This window comes from Pezoporus flaviventris, unplaced genomic scaffold, assembly GCF_033815535.1.
Source record: "Pezoporus flaviventris isolate CSIRO_AGI_PZ_B2104156 unplaced genomic scaffold, CSIRO_AGI_Pfla_v1 ptg000019l, whole genome shotgun sequence".
Classification (NCBI taxonomy): domain Eukaryota; kingdom Metazoa; phylum Chordata; class Aves; order Psittaciformes; family Psittacidae; genus Pezoporus; species Pezoporus flaviventris.
In genome coordinates this window covers 1412244-1425895 of record NW_026892567.1, presented here as the reverse complement: position 1 = coordinate 1425895, position 13652 = coordinate 1412244, and the positions used below count along the sequence as shown (strand labels likewise).

Here is a 13652-nt window from a genome sequence, read left to right as displayed (position 1 = left end):
GTCCCCTATGAAGCCCCCCGAGTTATGGGGTGCCCCCTTTGTCCTCCCCCAAGTTATGGAGCAGGGCCTGGTTCCCCCCTATGGAGCCCCCCTTTGTGCCCCCCAAGGTATGGGGCGGGGTCTGGGGGTCCCCCTTTGTGCCCCCCCCAAGTTATGGGGCACCCCCTTTGTGCCCCCCAAGGTATGGGGCAGGCTCTGGAAGTCCCCTATGAAGCCCCCCGAGTTATGGGGTGCCCCCTTTGTCCTCCCCCAAGTTATGGAGCAGGGCCTGGTTCCCCCCTATGGAGCCCCCCTTTGTGCCCCCCAAGGTATGGGGCGGGGTCTGGGGTTCCCCCTTTGTGCCCCCCCCAAGTTATGAGGCGCCCCCTTTGTGCCCCCCAAGCGATGGGGCGGGGTCTGAGGGTCCCCCTTTGTGCCCTCCCCCAAGTTAGGGGGCTCCCCACCTGTGGAGCTCCCCAAGTTATGGGGCGGGGTCAGGGTCCTCCCTATGGAGCCCCGCCCCATGTGACCCGAGGTGACCTCGCGGGCGAAGAGCCCGCGGGGGTGGGGCAGGAGGCCCCGCGCCCGCCCCAGTTTGGTCCCGTCCAGTTCCCGCCGCGGGCGGCGCGGGGGGGGGAGGGGAGCGGTGGCGGCTTCATGGGAATAGCCGGGGGGGGGGAGAAATAGGTGGGAAATGGAGGGAAATGGGAATGGAAAATGGGGGGAAAAGGAGGGGAAATGGGAAAAGGGGGGAAATGGTGGGAAATGAGAAATGGGAGGGAAATGGGGGAAATAGGGGTGGGGGAAATTGGGAGTAAATGGGAGGGAAATGGAGATGAAATGGAGGGGAAATGAGGGAAAAAGGACGGGAATTTGGGAGGAAATGGGGGAAATGGTGGGAAAAGGGGGGAAATGGTGGGAAAAGGAGGAGAAATGGGGGAATGGAAGGAAATATGGAGGAAATGGTGGGAAATGGGAGGGAAATGGGAAGAAATAGCAGGAATGGGGAGGAAATAGCAGGAAATGGGGGAGAAATGGGGGAAATGCAGAGGGAATGGGGGAAATGAGAAGGAAAAAGGGAGGAAATGGGGGATAGGAAATGGAGTTGTGAAGTTTGATCCCCCAAAGGGCCGCAGATCGCCCAATGGACACCCCAGGATCCCCACTGCCCCTCCACTTACCCCCCATTGCCCCCCATGCCCCCATTACCCCCATTGCCTCCATTACCCCGACATTGGCCCAGTTGCCCTCCCCGATGGACTACAACTCCCATCATGCCACGCGGCACCCAGAGAGCCCTGTCCTAGAGTCGCCCAGCCTGGACTACAACTCCCATGATGCAGTGCGACACCCATACAGCACCATTAAGGCACCGCCCGGCTTGGACTACACCTCCCGTCGTGCCGCGCGGCGCTCCCAGCGCGCCAATTTCGCCCATCATGGCGGAGCTGGAGCTCCCCTCCGATCCCGACCTGCGCAGGTTGGAGCCCGCGGGACCCCCCAGTGGGGGCTTTTGGGGTCCTGGGGGGGTTGGGGTGCTCCTGACCCCCTCTCTTTGTCTCCCCCCACCTCCAGGCTGTGCACGGGGCCCTGTGCCCCCATCCGGGAGTACATCATGGGCCACGTGCGGCACCGCGGTGAGGGGGGCACCCCAACATCTGGGGGGAACTGCAACATCTGGAGGGACCCCAAACCTCGGATCGGTCCCTAAAATACATGGCGGGGGGGGGTGGGGGGGTGGTGTTCCTATAGGAATTCTGAAGTTTCCTTCTGAAGTGGGTGCTGGGCTCATAGGGGTCCTTAAAGCCCCCCTCCCTAAACCCAGTGCTGAGACCTTTCGGGGTGCCCCCCCCCCCCAACCTCCATGGTCCCTGCAGCCCTTTTGGGGTCCCCAAAATGGGATCTGGACCCCTTTGGGCCCCCCAAACTCCCCTCAACGTTTGGCTTTGGTGCCCCCCTTGCCACCAGGTTGATGCTGGAGGCCATGGGGCTCTCAGGGGCTCGGGGGGCCCAGATCCAGCAGGGCCCAGAGCTACGGGGCAGCCCCATGGACTCCCCAGAAACTGCCCTGGGGCCACTGAGGAGGCAGCTGCAGGAGGGGAAGCAGCGGCTGGTGGGTGCCAACGGGGGAATATGGGGATTTGGGGGGGTCCTGATGGGCTTGGGGGGGGTCTGGGAAGTGGAATTTGATGGTTATGGGGAGGAGTTGGGGTCCCTGAAGGGTCCCAGCACCGCTTTTTGGGAGGGATGAGGGATATGTGGGGGTCCTGGAGGGGGATTTTGGGTCTATAGGGGCTGACATGGGGGAGTTTGGTGCTTTAGGGGGAATTTTGGGGGTGCTGGGAGGGGGATCTGGGGGTTATGGATGGGTTTGGGGTTAAGGGAGAGGCTTGTGGGGAAATATGGGGCGATATTTAAGGTGTTTGGGGGTCTTGGGGGGTATTTGGGTCCCTCCCATGGCTTTGGGGTCCCTCATTTCCTTGTGTCCCCCCCTCCACCCCTTCCAGTCCCGTCGCTGGATCCAGCTCCGGGCTCTGGGCGCATCCAATGGGAAGCTCCAGGCGCAGCTGCGCCCCCTGCAGGCCCAGGTGAGCAAAGACGGGGAGATCGAGGGAGGGGCGGGGGGGGCGTGTCCTCACCCCTTTGGCCACGCCCCTTTCAGACCCTAGGGAGAAGGGCGGGGGCTGCTGGAAGCGCTGAGCATGCTGGACTAAAAGGACACAAATTAAGTAGGCCCTACATTAATAACATGTAAATAAGGAAGTAACGTGTAAATAAGGTCAGCCCTACATGAGGTGCGTGTGGATGAAGCAGGTCCTACGCTAATTGCAGGTAATTAAGGGGGGGGATAATGATGGTGGGATGAGAAATGGGGAGGGATGGAGGGAGAGGGGGAGAAATGGCAGGAATGTGGGGAATGGGGGTGGGAAAAAGGGGGAGGGGGAATGGGGGGCATAAGGGGGGGAGGGGAGAAAATGGGGATGCGGTGGGGGAGGGGAAGAGGGGAAAAAAACGGGGGGTGGGGGGGAGGGGCGAGGAAAGGCCCCATATTCAGCCCCATGGGGGGCAGCCGGGAGGGGATAAACGGGGACACGAGTTGGGGAGCTCAGAGCTGATTGGCTGTTGCCTGGGCAACGCTCGCCAGAACGAGGCCGGGTGGGGGGGGTGTGTGTGTAATGCGTGGGAAGCGGTACGTGGAGACCCCGTTGCTAGGCAACGGATGCATCCAACCCGGAAGTGCGGAGAGCATCGCGGAACGGGGATGGGGAAAGGCCGAAACACGGGGGGGGGGAGAGGGGGCCTCGATTTCCTGTGAAATCTTTATTTATTGGTTAAGTTTCCTTTTCATACATTCTTAAGGTGACACCCCCCCCCCCCTTTACATCGGTGTCACTAAGGCTTCGGATAGGCACCCCCCCCATCCCCCCTTTATCCTCCCCTCTCCCATCCCGGGTATAAAGAGGGGGGGAGGTGCCACCCCCCGACACCCCCGGGTGGGGGATGGGAGGTTGTGTCCATTGGGCACCCTCCCCCACATCCACCCCCCCCGTTTTGGGGTGCTGGGGGGGAGGTGAGGTCCATCCTCCCCCTTCCCCACAGGCAGTTCATCAACAGGCACTTAATGACCCCCCCGCACCTTCCCCGCCCACCCCACCCCCGTTTTTGGTTACATGAAGCCCTTTCTACAGGGAACCCTCCAAAACCCACGCACGCGCCCACAATGTGTTTGAGGCCAACACTAAAACAGGATTGCAAAGTCAAAGAACACGGACCTGGATGCGCAGGGCAGCCCCGGGAGATGCAGCCTCCCGAGGGAGGGGAGGGCTCTCCTCTGCACCGGTTACTGCAGGGCTCTCCCTCCTTAAAGAGCCCACGCTCACCGTGGGGGCCCCGTCACAATGGGCAAATCCACAGCGACCGCCACGGCTTTGGGATGGCGGCAGCATCGTGCCCATGGCCACTGGGCACCCAGGGGTGCTCCGGGAGTCGCTGTGGCGGGACCAGCCTCTGCTCTCTGCTGCCAGAGCCGCAGACTCAGTCTCAGTGGGAGAAAAACCTCCAGGCCCTGCAGCCAGCCACATTGTGCTCCCCTGCACGCTCGCAGCATTCTTCATCCCGCAACCCCACAATACAGGGATGGCTCCATCCCATCAAGTGCTTCCTTTTATTTCAATCCGCATGAAAAACAAACCAGATTCCTGTGTTCCCTACACTGTGCACTATTAACTGTGAGCACAAATCCCACCGACTCAACATGCGGTCCCACGGCCCGACCCGACAGCGCAGACCGGCTGGGCCAGCTCCCCGTGCCCCAGCTCCAGACAAGACCGCCCTGTGGAAAACAACCCTCAGCTGCAGGTTGAGAATCTGTCCATGGCAGGGAAACGGCAGCGACCACAACTACGGCCACAGGGAGCTGGGGAGCAGGAACCGCTCCGCACCTCCGCCAGGCTGCTGACAGAACGCTACGGACCCGGGACAGGCACAGGACACACACGGAGGGAAGGACCCACGTGGAAAACCTGGCAATCAGCAGCTGAAGGAGCAAGGCACGGGTTGGAAACCTGCAGGAATTATGAAGAGAGAAATAACTCACCCACCAGCCAGAGCTCTTGAAAAAAACAAGAACAAAGTCATGAAAATAAGTGAAAAACCTAACCTGGAGCAACAACAGAAAAGGTAAAATCTTCCATCACTAAAATCACTATTAAGAGCTGTACAGCAAACTTTGCTCCTGTACAACTGTTGTGGTTTAAAAGGGACAGGGCATAAAACTAAACAGGGGAAAGGAAAATGCTAACCAGCAGTGACGCCCAATGTAATTGCTCAGCACCCACTGAGGGATACCCAGCCTGACCCAATCCAATCCCTTCCGGGTGACTCCCTGTAGTTTCTATACTGGACATGACGTGCTGTGGGATGGAATACCCCTTTGGCTAGTCTGGGTCAGGTGTCCTGTCTGCTTCCTCCCAGCTTCTTGTGCGCCTCCTCACTGCAGAGCATGAGAGACTGAAAAGTCCTTGATCAGGGTAAGTGCTGCTGAGCAACAACTGAACCATCAGTGTGTTACCAGTGTTAATTGCCACAATAAAGCCAGAACACAGCACTGCACCAGCTACAGGGTAGAGAATTAATTCTGTCCCAGCCAAAACACCACCCAGGGGGCTGGGAGCTCAACCCCGAGGCCAGCACCAGCCCTGCTGCCTGACCAGGGGATGGGAGCTGAGCCCTGAGGCCAGCACCATTCCTGCTGCCTGACCAGGGGATGGGAGCTCAGCCCTGAGGCCAGCACCAGCCCTGCTGCCTGACCAGGGGATGGGAGCTCAGCCCTGAGGCCAGCACCAGCCCTGCTGCCTGACCAGGGGATGGGAGCTCAGCCCTGAGGCCAGCACCAGCCCTGCTGCCTGACCAGGGGATGGGAGCTCAGCCCTGAGGCCAGCACCAGCCCTGCTGCCTGACCAGGGGATGGGAGCTCAGCCCTGAGGCCAGCACCAGTCCCACTGCCTGCCCAGGCAGCCTTGAAACCCTTCACACCAAGTAACTGCTCCAGTTCCCAAGACAAGCCAGGGCTGCAGCAACCAGAGGAACTGTGGGTGCCTCTGGAACAGGGACTCCCAGACAGAGGTTGGAAGCTCCCCACAAACCCTGGAGCCATCATGCAGGGCTGATGCAGGGATTCTGTGGCCTTCACCCTTAACATGGGGTGTTCCAGAATCAGCCACCCCTGTGGTCCCCATGTCGTCATGGTCACTGTGATGTCTGTGTCCCCATGGTCTCCATGTGACCCACCATGTCCCTACGGTCACCATGTCCCCAGCGTGTCCCTGTGGTCACTGCGTTGTAACCTTAAATCTTACACTAACAACAGTGTGTGTGCCTTTACCATAGGAGAATAGGCCAAATTGTTCTACCTTACTAACATGTAGAGAGAAAGGAAGGTTTGGCTGATGGGGGAAGGAACATCATGGGACTGGTAACACCTAAGGAGACAGTAAATAAGACCACGGATGCCAGCCTTCAAGACAGCAGAGCGGTGCCCAGCGTGGGGCGAGACTGGAACAGAACAGAAGCAAGGACATAGCAACTGCTAACTGGGCACTAGGACCTTGCGAGCTTGAGCAAGCACTGAGGTCATTCAGTAAACACAGTGAGGAAGACTATCGGTGCCCACCAAAGACCCCACTCAGCAAGAAAGCGCATGCGTAATTAGGATGCAAATATTAGAACCAGTTGTTGGAAAAGCTGTGAATATGCATGAGTATGTTAAATATAGAGTTGCTGTCGGCAAGTACCAGGTGTGCTCACCCTTGTGAAAGGATTCGTGTGTGCGCCCAGCGCTGCAATAAAGAATGCTGCTTTCTGAAAGTCCAAATTGAGCCTTAGAGAGTTTCTCTGACCGACTTTTAGGGTAACAATTTGGCGCCTGAACAGGGACACTCAGCCGTGTTTCCCATGGATCCGGGGAGTCCCTGGGACCTTCACGCTGGCATCGGGGGAGTTTGCCTGAAGGACCAACGCGGGACCTCGGGGAGACCCCGATTTAATGTCTTTAAAAAGGCATTCTTTTTGGCCCCTTTCCACGTAAGGCAGAGAGGGACGCCCTGCGCGGTGGGTAAAAGGCAGTTTAGTTTTGGTTGTCTGGACTTTGGTATTTGGTGGAGGTCAGGATCATGGGTACCACTGCCTCCAAAGGGGGGTTTGAAGAAATCCCCACTGGGTTGCATTTCACAACACTGCAAACAAATCGGTGAACCCCTGCGTAGTTCAGTCACTCGGGAGACCGGAACAAAGCGGTGGACCCCCGAGGGGTTCGGTTACTCAGGAGACTCTGGTAAAATCCTGTCACATGTTATTCTTGAGACGAGAAGGAAAGTGGGATGAAGTAGCTTATGCAGAAATGTTTTCTACTTTGAGATATCATCTGGAACAGCAAAAGGATTGCAGTTTTCATTTTGCGCTCCAGGACCTGTCAGTATTGTCCTTGGAGAAAGACAGTAAAATTTGCTTAAATGCTATTGGTCTTTGTGCACCACAGGGCAGTTATGCACTAAACATCTGAGGAATGTGGAGGAGGATTTGGATTTGATGGTAGGCCCCTGGAGAAGGGGTATTGTGAATAATGGGGCTGAAGGTGCTGACAATGAGGATCAAGCACAAGCACCAGCACAGGCACCTGAGATATAGGGGGGTCGGGCTGAAGGATTTTGCCTTACAGCAAGGCAAACTAGGGGAAAATGAGGGGAAACTGTGATTGCACCTTTAAGACAAGCTGTGTGTAATGATGGTCTGCTCATGATGAAGATTCCCTTTACCATTGTAGATATGAAGAGTTGGAAACAAGTGGCTGGTAATTACACATCATGCTTTCGAGAGTGTTGACAGAAATACGATTATTCGCACAGCTCGGACCGCAGCAGAGCAACAAATAACAGCAGGCACAGCGATAGGTACAGTGAATCTTCACATTCCTAACCCCAATCCTAACTGGGACAGGCAAGCTTTGAAACAATATCGGAGGTAGATTTTAGTCAGTACTAGGAATGCGGTCCCCAAGGCAGTGAGCTGGTCTAAGCTATATGAAATAAAGCGAGATGTAAATGAATCAACTGCTGGATTCATGGGAAGATTAAAAGAGGTGATGTCTAAATATACTAATATTGATCCCGAATCAGAGGAAGGAAGGAAAGAGTTAGGCCAGTTAACAAAAAGTCAATCCATGGAAAACATAAGGAAAAAGGTACAAAAGCTTAAGGGGGAGGACCAATGTGATTTGGTAAAAATAATGGATGTGGCTTTGGAGACTTATCACAATCGGACCAGTATTGCTCTGGTGCAAGTTCTCTGCAATGGTTCAAATGGTTCAATGGTACTGGGGAGGGCTTTCAGTCCCTGATTATTAATATATATATTATTGATAGAATTAATATAATTATTAATATAATACAATATTGCGTTTTGTGGGTTATAGTGTGTCAGGTTTCAACTAGGAATCTGTTAATATATATGCGGGAGCATAAGATAAGCTCCAGAGTAAAACTGGAATCTTTAGGGGAAAGAAGAGAGAGAAAAATTGCTGCCTGTAGCTATCCCCCAAGAAAGGGAGGGGAGGAAACAAGGATTACATGGAAAGGTTTGTGAACAGACTCCACAGGTTGCACTCAAAGGGAAAATGCCCTCAGAATCAAAATAAACACCAGAGATTTAGTGGAACGTCAGGACAGGCAGAGAGAATTATTACTTTAGAGGAAGAGTGAGGAGGAGCGGGGGAAGATTTGAATCCCAGCCCAGCAGAGCCCCTGGCTACAGTTAGGTTGGGGAATGAGAAGGTAAAAGTTCTTGTAGAAACAGAAACTACTTATTCTGTTATAAATACTTGTAAAGGGCAATTAAGCAAACAAACAGCTTCAGGCACTGGTGCCACAGGCGGACAGGAACCCGGCCTTCCTTTACATTTGAGAAACTGGCAAACAGATGTTGACCCATAAATTCCTTTGCATGCCTGAGTGCCCTGTGCTGCTGTTGGATAACAGCACACTGAGTAAATTACATGCAGCAATTAGGGTTAAAGAAAGAAAATTCAGGTACATGTTCCTGATGAAAAGGCTGTGGAGGCCCGAGTTTTTATGTTACAGAAACCAGGTACTGAGCCGGATATCCCAGAGGAAGCGGGTGTATCTGCAAATATGGGCTGCCAGAGCACCAGGACCATCACGAGATGCAGCAGCAGTAACTATTCTTCTAAAACCAAACATCACACTGCTAAGACAGAAACAGTATCCTATAAAACTGGAAGCAAGAAAAGAACTAGAGCCTCTAACAGAAAAATGTATTGAATACATTGGGACAAAAATGGTCTGTATTTGTACTTCACATGCTAATAACCATTCTGGAACAGAAAAGTAGTCAGTGGCTTTCCCCAGGCAGGCTGCGCTTCTATGACAAGAGGACGTAGAGTTGAAAGTATCAAACCTTTAGAACCAGCAGTGGTTTTGACAACAGATCCAGAAGCAGGAGAGCTGACTCACAACTGTTTACAGACCATAACATAATAGAGCTAAACCAAACATAAGAGACACTAAAGCCCTGCATTCCTCCTCCCCCAACACATCAGCACAGAAAGCTGAGCTGGTGGTGCTACTGAGACTTCTGAAAGTGTCAGAAAGTCAAAATTTGCTTTTAAGGCACATCAGTTTGATAACACTCCAGTGAATATCGGTAATCACATTGCTGACAAAGCAGCCAAAGAAGCTGTGGGTGGGGACCTTTCATTAATATTGCCTCATCAGTATCAGAGCTTGGATAATGAAGTTCCAAGTTATCAAACAGAGGATGGAAAATTACCTAGTCTTAGGAGCCAAGAAACACGATGAAGGATGGTGGGTTACACCAAACAGGCAAGTAATAGCTGCCCAACCTCTTATGAGAAGAAAACCACCAGGCAACACAAGGGGGAACAAAATAATGACTGAGGCTTTAAAGCTCCAAGTTCTGAGTATGCAAATGACTGGAATTATAAAAGTGTTATAAAGAAGTGTGAACCTCGTTTACGATGCTAAGAGGCCCCCCACCTGGAACAACAAAGGCAATTGTCCACAAGACTGCTGGCAAGTGGACTTTACAGAACTGCCACAGCGTTACAGGCTCAGACATATATATGTGTGTGTGTGTGTATGTGTCTTAGTTTTTCTGAATGACTTTAACGGTAACATATGTATCATCATTACAAATTATACACACTAATATAAATGCTTTTAAGCCCGGTGGGCCCTGACACCTTCTCATCTCCTCTGACACCAGCAGCTCCTGCACACAGACGGCTCCTGCGTTGCACCCACAATGTGTTTCAAGCCAACACTAAAACAGGATTGCAAAGTCAAAGAACACATACCTGGATGCACAGGGCAGCCACGGGAGATGCAGCCTCCTGAGAGAGGGGTCTCTTCTGCAAGGCTCTCCCTCCTTAAAGAGCCCACGCTCACCGTGGAGGCCCCGTCACAACGGGCAAATCCACAGCGACCGCCACGGCTTGGTGATGGCGGCAGCATCGTGCCCATGGCCACTGGGCACCCAGGGGCTGGGACTGGGTGAGCTTTAAGGTCCCTTCCACCCCAAACCAGGCTGTGACTGCGTGACTGCAAAACACGATCCCCATTTGGCTGCAGAAGAGCTCTCAGCACCGAGTCAGGCCCAGGATCAGGGGCAGACATTTGTGCAGAACATCCTGTCTCTGCTGCTGGCCTCGGCAGAGGCCCCTGCAGCCCCCTGAGGGCAGGTCAGGCCTGGAGAACAGCCAGGATCGAGGGCAGCACCGCCACCTCCTCTGAAGGAAGCCCAAGGGCTGAGGCTCTGCAGTCTCTCCTTCCCTTCCCTTTCCTTTCCTTTCTCCTTTCCTTTCCTTTCCTTTCTCCTTTCCTTTCCTTTCCCTGCAGCACCCTTGGCTTTCAGCCCCACAGCAGAGCCCTTCTGCAGCCGCTTCTCAGCTCTCGTTGCTCGCTGGCAGCTTCCCGAGGCAGTTGTGCCTCTGCCGGAGCCAGAGCAACGGCCCAGCCCGTGCTGCGCTGTGTGGGGCGCTCCGATGGCACCATCGAGTGAGTGCAGGGCTCGGCAGCGCTGGCAGGAGCAGAGCTGTGGGGCCTGACCCTGCTCCCGGGGCAGACGCGGGTGAGCTCCAGCCCTCGACAGGATCCTCCGCCTGCACCGCCGCCATGACAGCGGGCGGCGCGGGGGGATGACGTCAGAGCCGGCGCCACGGAGGGGACGGCGGGAAGGGGCCGGGCGCGCCGAGACTGGGGGGAGCGGAGGGGGGGGGATATGGAAAGGAAAACGTGGGATGGGAGCGGGATGGGAACGGGATGGGAGCGGGATGGGAACGGGATGGGAGCGGGATGGGAGCAGGATGGGAACGGGATGGGAGCGCGATGGGAACGGGATTGAGCCGGGATGGGAACGGGATGGGAGAGGGATGGTGATGCACGGATAAACTCCACAACTTGTTAGAAGTTGTAAAGTAGGTATGCTTTTATTCAGCGCTGAGACGCACGGGGATAATTCCTCAAAGTCATGCGTACCTCAGTGTTGTTTCCCTCTACATTTATCCTCTAAAGTCATATATATTCATAAGGTTGCACAATACGCCTATACATATTCATATCCTATCCCCGCTTCGTATTATAATGAGCCAGAAGGTCCTCCGCGCCTGCGCATCGCCCCCTCTGGTCATGGGCAGGGGTCTCAAGATGAAGTAAATGAGTCTTCCTCCTCTGGGTAGGGGTCTTCAAGATGAAGTAAATGAGTCTTCCTCTCCTTGCACTTTTCACCTTTCAGTCTTCACATATGGCCTCAGGGTTTGGCCCGGTATCCCAGCCATAAACCATCTGCTTCTCCCCTTGTTAGTAGATTCAGGCGTCTGCTTTTCCTTATCAATAGCTGCTTATCAATAGGACCAAGTGTCTGCTTTTCCTTATCAATAGCTGCTTACCAATAGGACCAGGTGTCTGCTTTTGCTTATCAATAGGACCAGGTGCCTTTGTTCTGCTTAGCAGGCATTTACAACAGACAATACTTTTGTTTAAGCAAGCAAATTCCTCTAACCCCCTTGTACAACCCCCCTGTACAACCCCCTTGTACAATATCCCTGTACTACCCCCCTGTACATTGGTCAACCCTCTGTATCAATGGGAACGGGATGGGAGCGGGATGGGAACGGGATGGGAACGGGATGGGAGCGGGATGGGAACGAGATGGAGCGGGATGGGAACGAGATGGGGGCGGGATGGGAGTGGGATGGGAATGGGATGGGAGCGGGATGGGAACAGGATGGAGCCGGGATGGGAGCAGGATGGGAAAGGGATGGGGCCGGGATGGGAACAGGATGGAGCGGGATGGGAACGGGATGGGAGGGGGATGGGAGCGGGATGGGAACATGATGGAGCCGGGATGGGAGCAGGATGGGAAAGGGATGGGGCCGGGATGGGAACAGGATGGAGCGGGATGGGAACGGGATGGGAGCGGGATGGGAGCGGGATGGGAGCGGGATGGGAACATGATGGAGCCGGGATGGGAGCAGGATGGGAAAGGGATGGGGCCAGGATGGGAACAGGATGGAGCGGGATGGGAATGGGATGGGAGCGGGATGGGAACGGGATGCAGCGGGATGGGAGCGAGATGGAGCCGGGATGGGAGCGGGATGGGAACGGGATGGGAGCGGGATGGGAGGGGGATGGGAGCGGGATGGGGCCGGGATGGAGCAGGATGGGAACAGGATGGGAGCGGGATGGGGCCGGGATGGAGCAGGATGGGAGCGGGATGGAGCCGGGATGGGAACGGGATGGGAGCGGGATGGGAGGGGGATGGGAGCGGGATGGGGCCGGGATGGGAACAGGATGGAGCGGGATGGGAACGGGATGGGAGCGGGATGGGAGCGGGATGGGAACATGATGGAGCCGGGATGGGAGCAGGATGGGAAAGGGATGGGGCCGGGATGGGAACAGTATGGAGCGGGATGGGAACGGGATGGGAGCGGGATGGGAGCAGGATGGGAACATGATGGAGCCAGGATGGGAGCAGAATGGGAAAGGGATGGGGCCGGGATGGGAACAGGATGGAGCGGGATGGGAGCGGGATGGGAACGGGATGCAGCGGGATGGGAGCGAGATGGAGCCGGGATGGGAGCGGGATAGGAACGGGATGGGAGTGGGATGGGAGTGGGATGGGAGCGGGATGGGGCTGGGATGGAGCAGGATGGGAACGGGATGGGAGCGGGATGGGGCCGGGATGGGAACGGGATGGAGCAGGATGGGAGCGGGATGGAGCCGGGATGGGAACGGGATGGGAGCGGGATGGGAGCGGGATGGGGCCGGGATGGAGCGGGATGGGAACGGGATGGGAGCGGGATGGAGCAGGATGGGAGCGGGGTGGGAACGGGGTGGGAGCGGGATGGGAATGGGATGGGAACGGGATGGGAGCGGGATGGAGCTGGGATGGGAGCGGGGTGGGAGCGGCATGGGAGCGGGGTGGGAGTGGGATGGAGCCCGGATGGGAGCGGGATGGGAACGGGATGGGAGCGGGATGAGAGCGGGATGGAGCCGGGATGGGAGCAGGATGGGAACGGGATGGCAGCGGGATGGGAACGGGACGGAGTCGGGATGGGAACGGGATGGGAGCCGAGATGGGAGCGGGATGGGAGCGGGATGGGAACGGGATGGAGCGGGATGGGGACGAGATGGGAGCGGGATGGGAGTGGGATGGGAACGGGACGGGAGCGGGATTGGAACGGGATGGAGCCGGGATGGGAGCAGGATGGGAACGGGATGGGGCCGGGATTGGAACGGGATGGGAACGGGATGGGAGCGGGATGGGGCTGGGATGGGAATGGGATGGAGCGGGATGGGAGCGGGAAGGAGCCGGGATGGGAGCGGGATGGGAACGGGATGGGAGCGGGATGGGAGGGGGATGGGAGCGGGATGGGGCCGGGATGGGAGCGGGGTGGGAACGGGGTGGGAGCGGGATGGGAACGGGATGGGAGCGGGATGGGAGCGGGATGGGAGCGGGATGGAGCCGGGATGGGAGCGGGGTGGGAACGGGATGGGAGCGGGATGAGAACGGGATGGAGCCGGGATGGGAGCAGGATGGGAACAGGATGGAGCCGGGATGGGAATGGGATGGGAGCGGGA

The 13652-nt window shown here is 56.3% G+C and overlaps 1 long non-coding RNA gene across 1 annotated transcript in view; it reads right to left on the bottom strand.

The window, feature by feature from the left end:
- LOC133270187 (uncharacterized) overlaps nucleotides 1–3955 on the bottom strand; it is a 122609-nt gene extending 118654 nt beyond the window's left edge. Inside the window, exon 1 of the long non-coding RNA XR_009743688.1 lies at nucleotides 3753–3955. This is a non-coding gene — a long non-coding RNA (uncharacterized LOC133270187). The remainder of the gene's footprint in view (nucleotides 1–3752) is intronic.
- Nucleotides 3956–13652: the final 9697 nt, after the last annotated feature.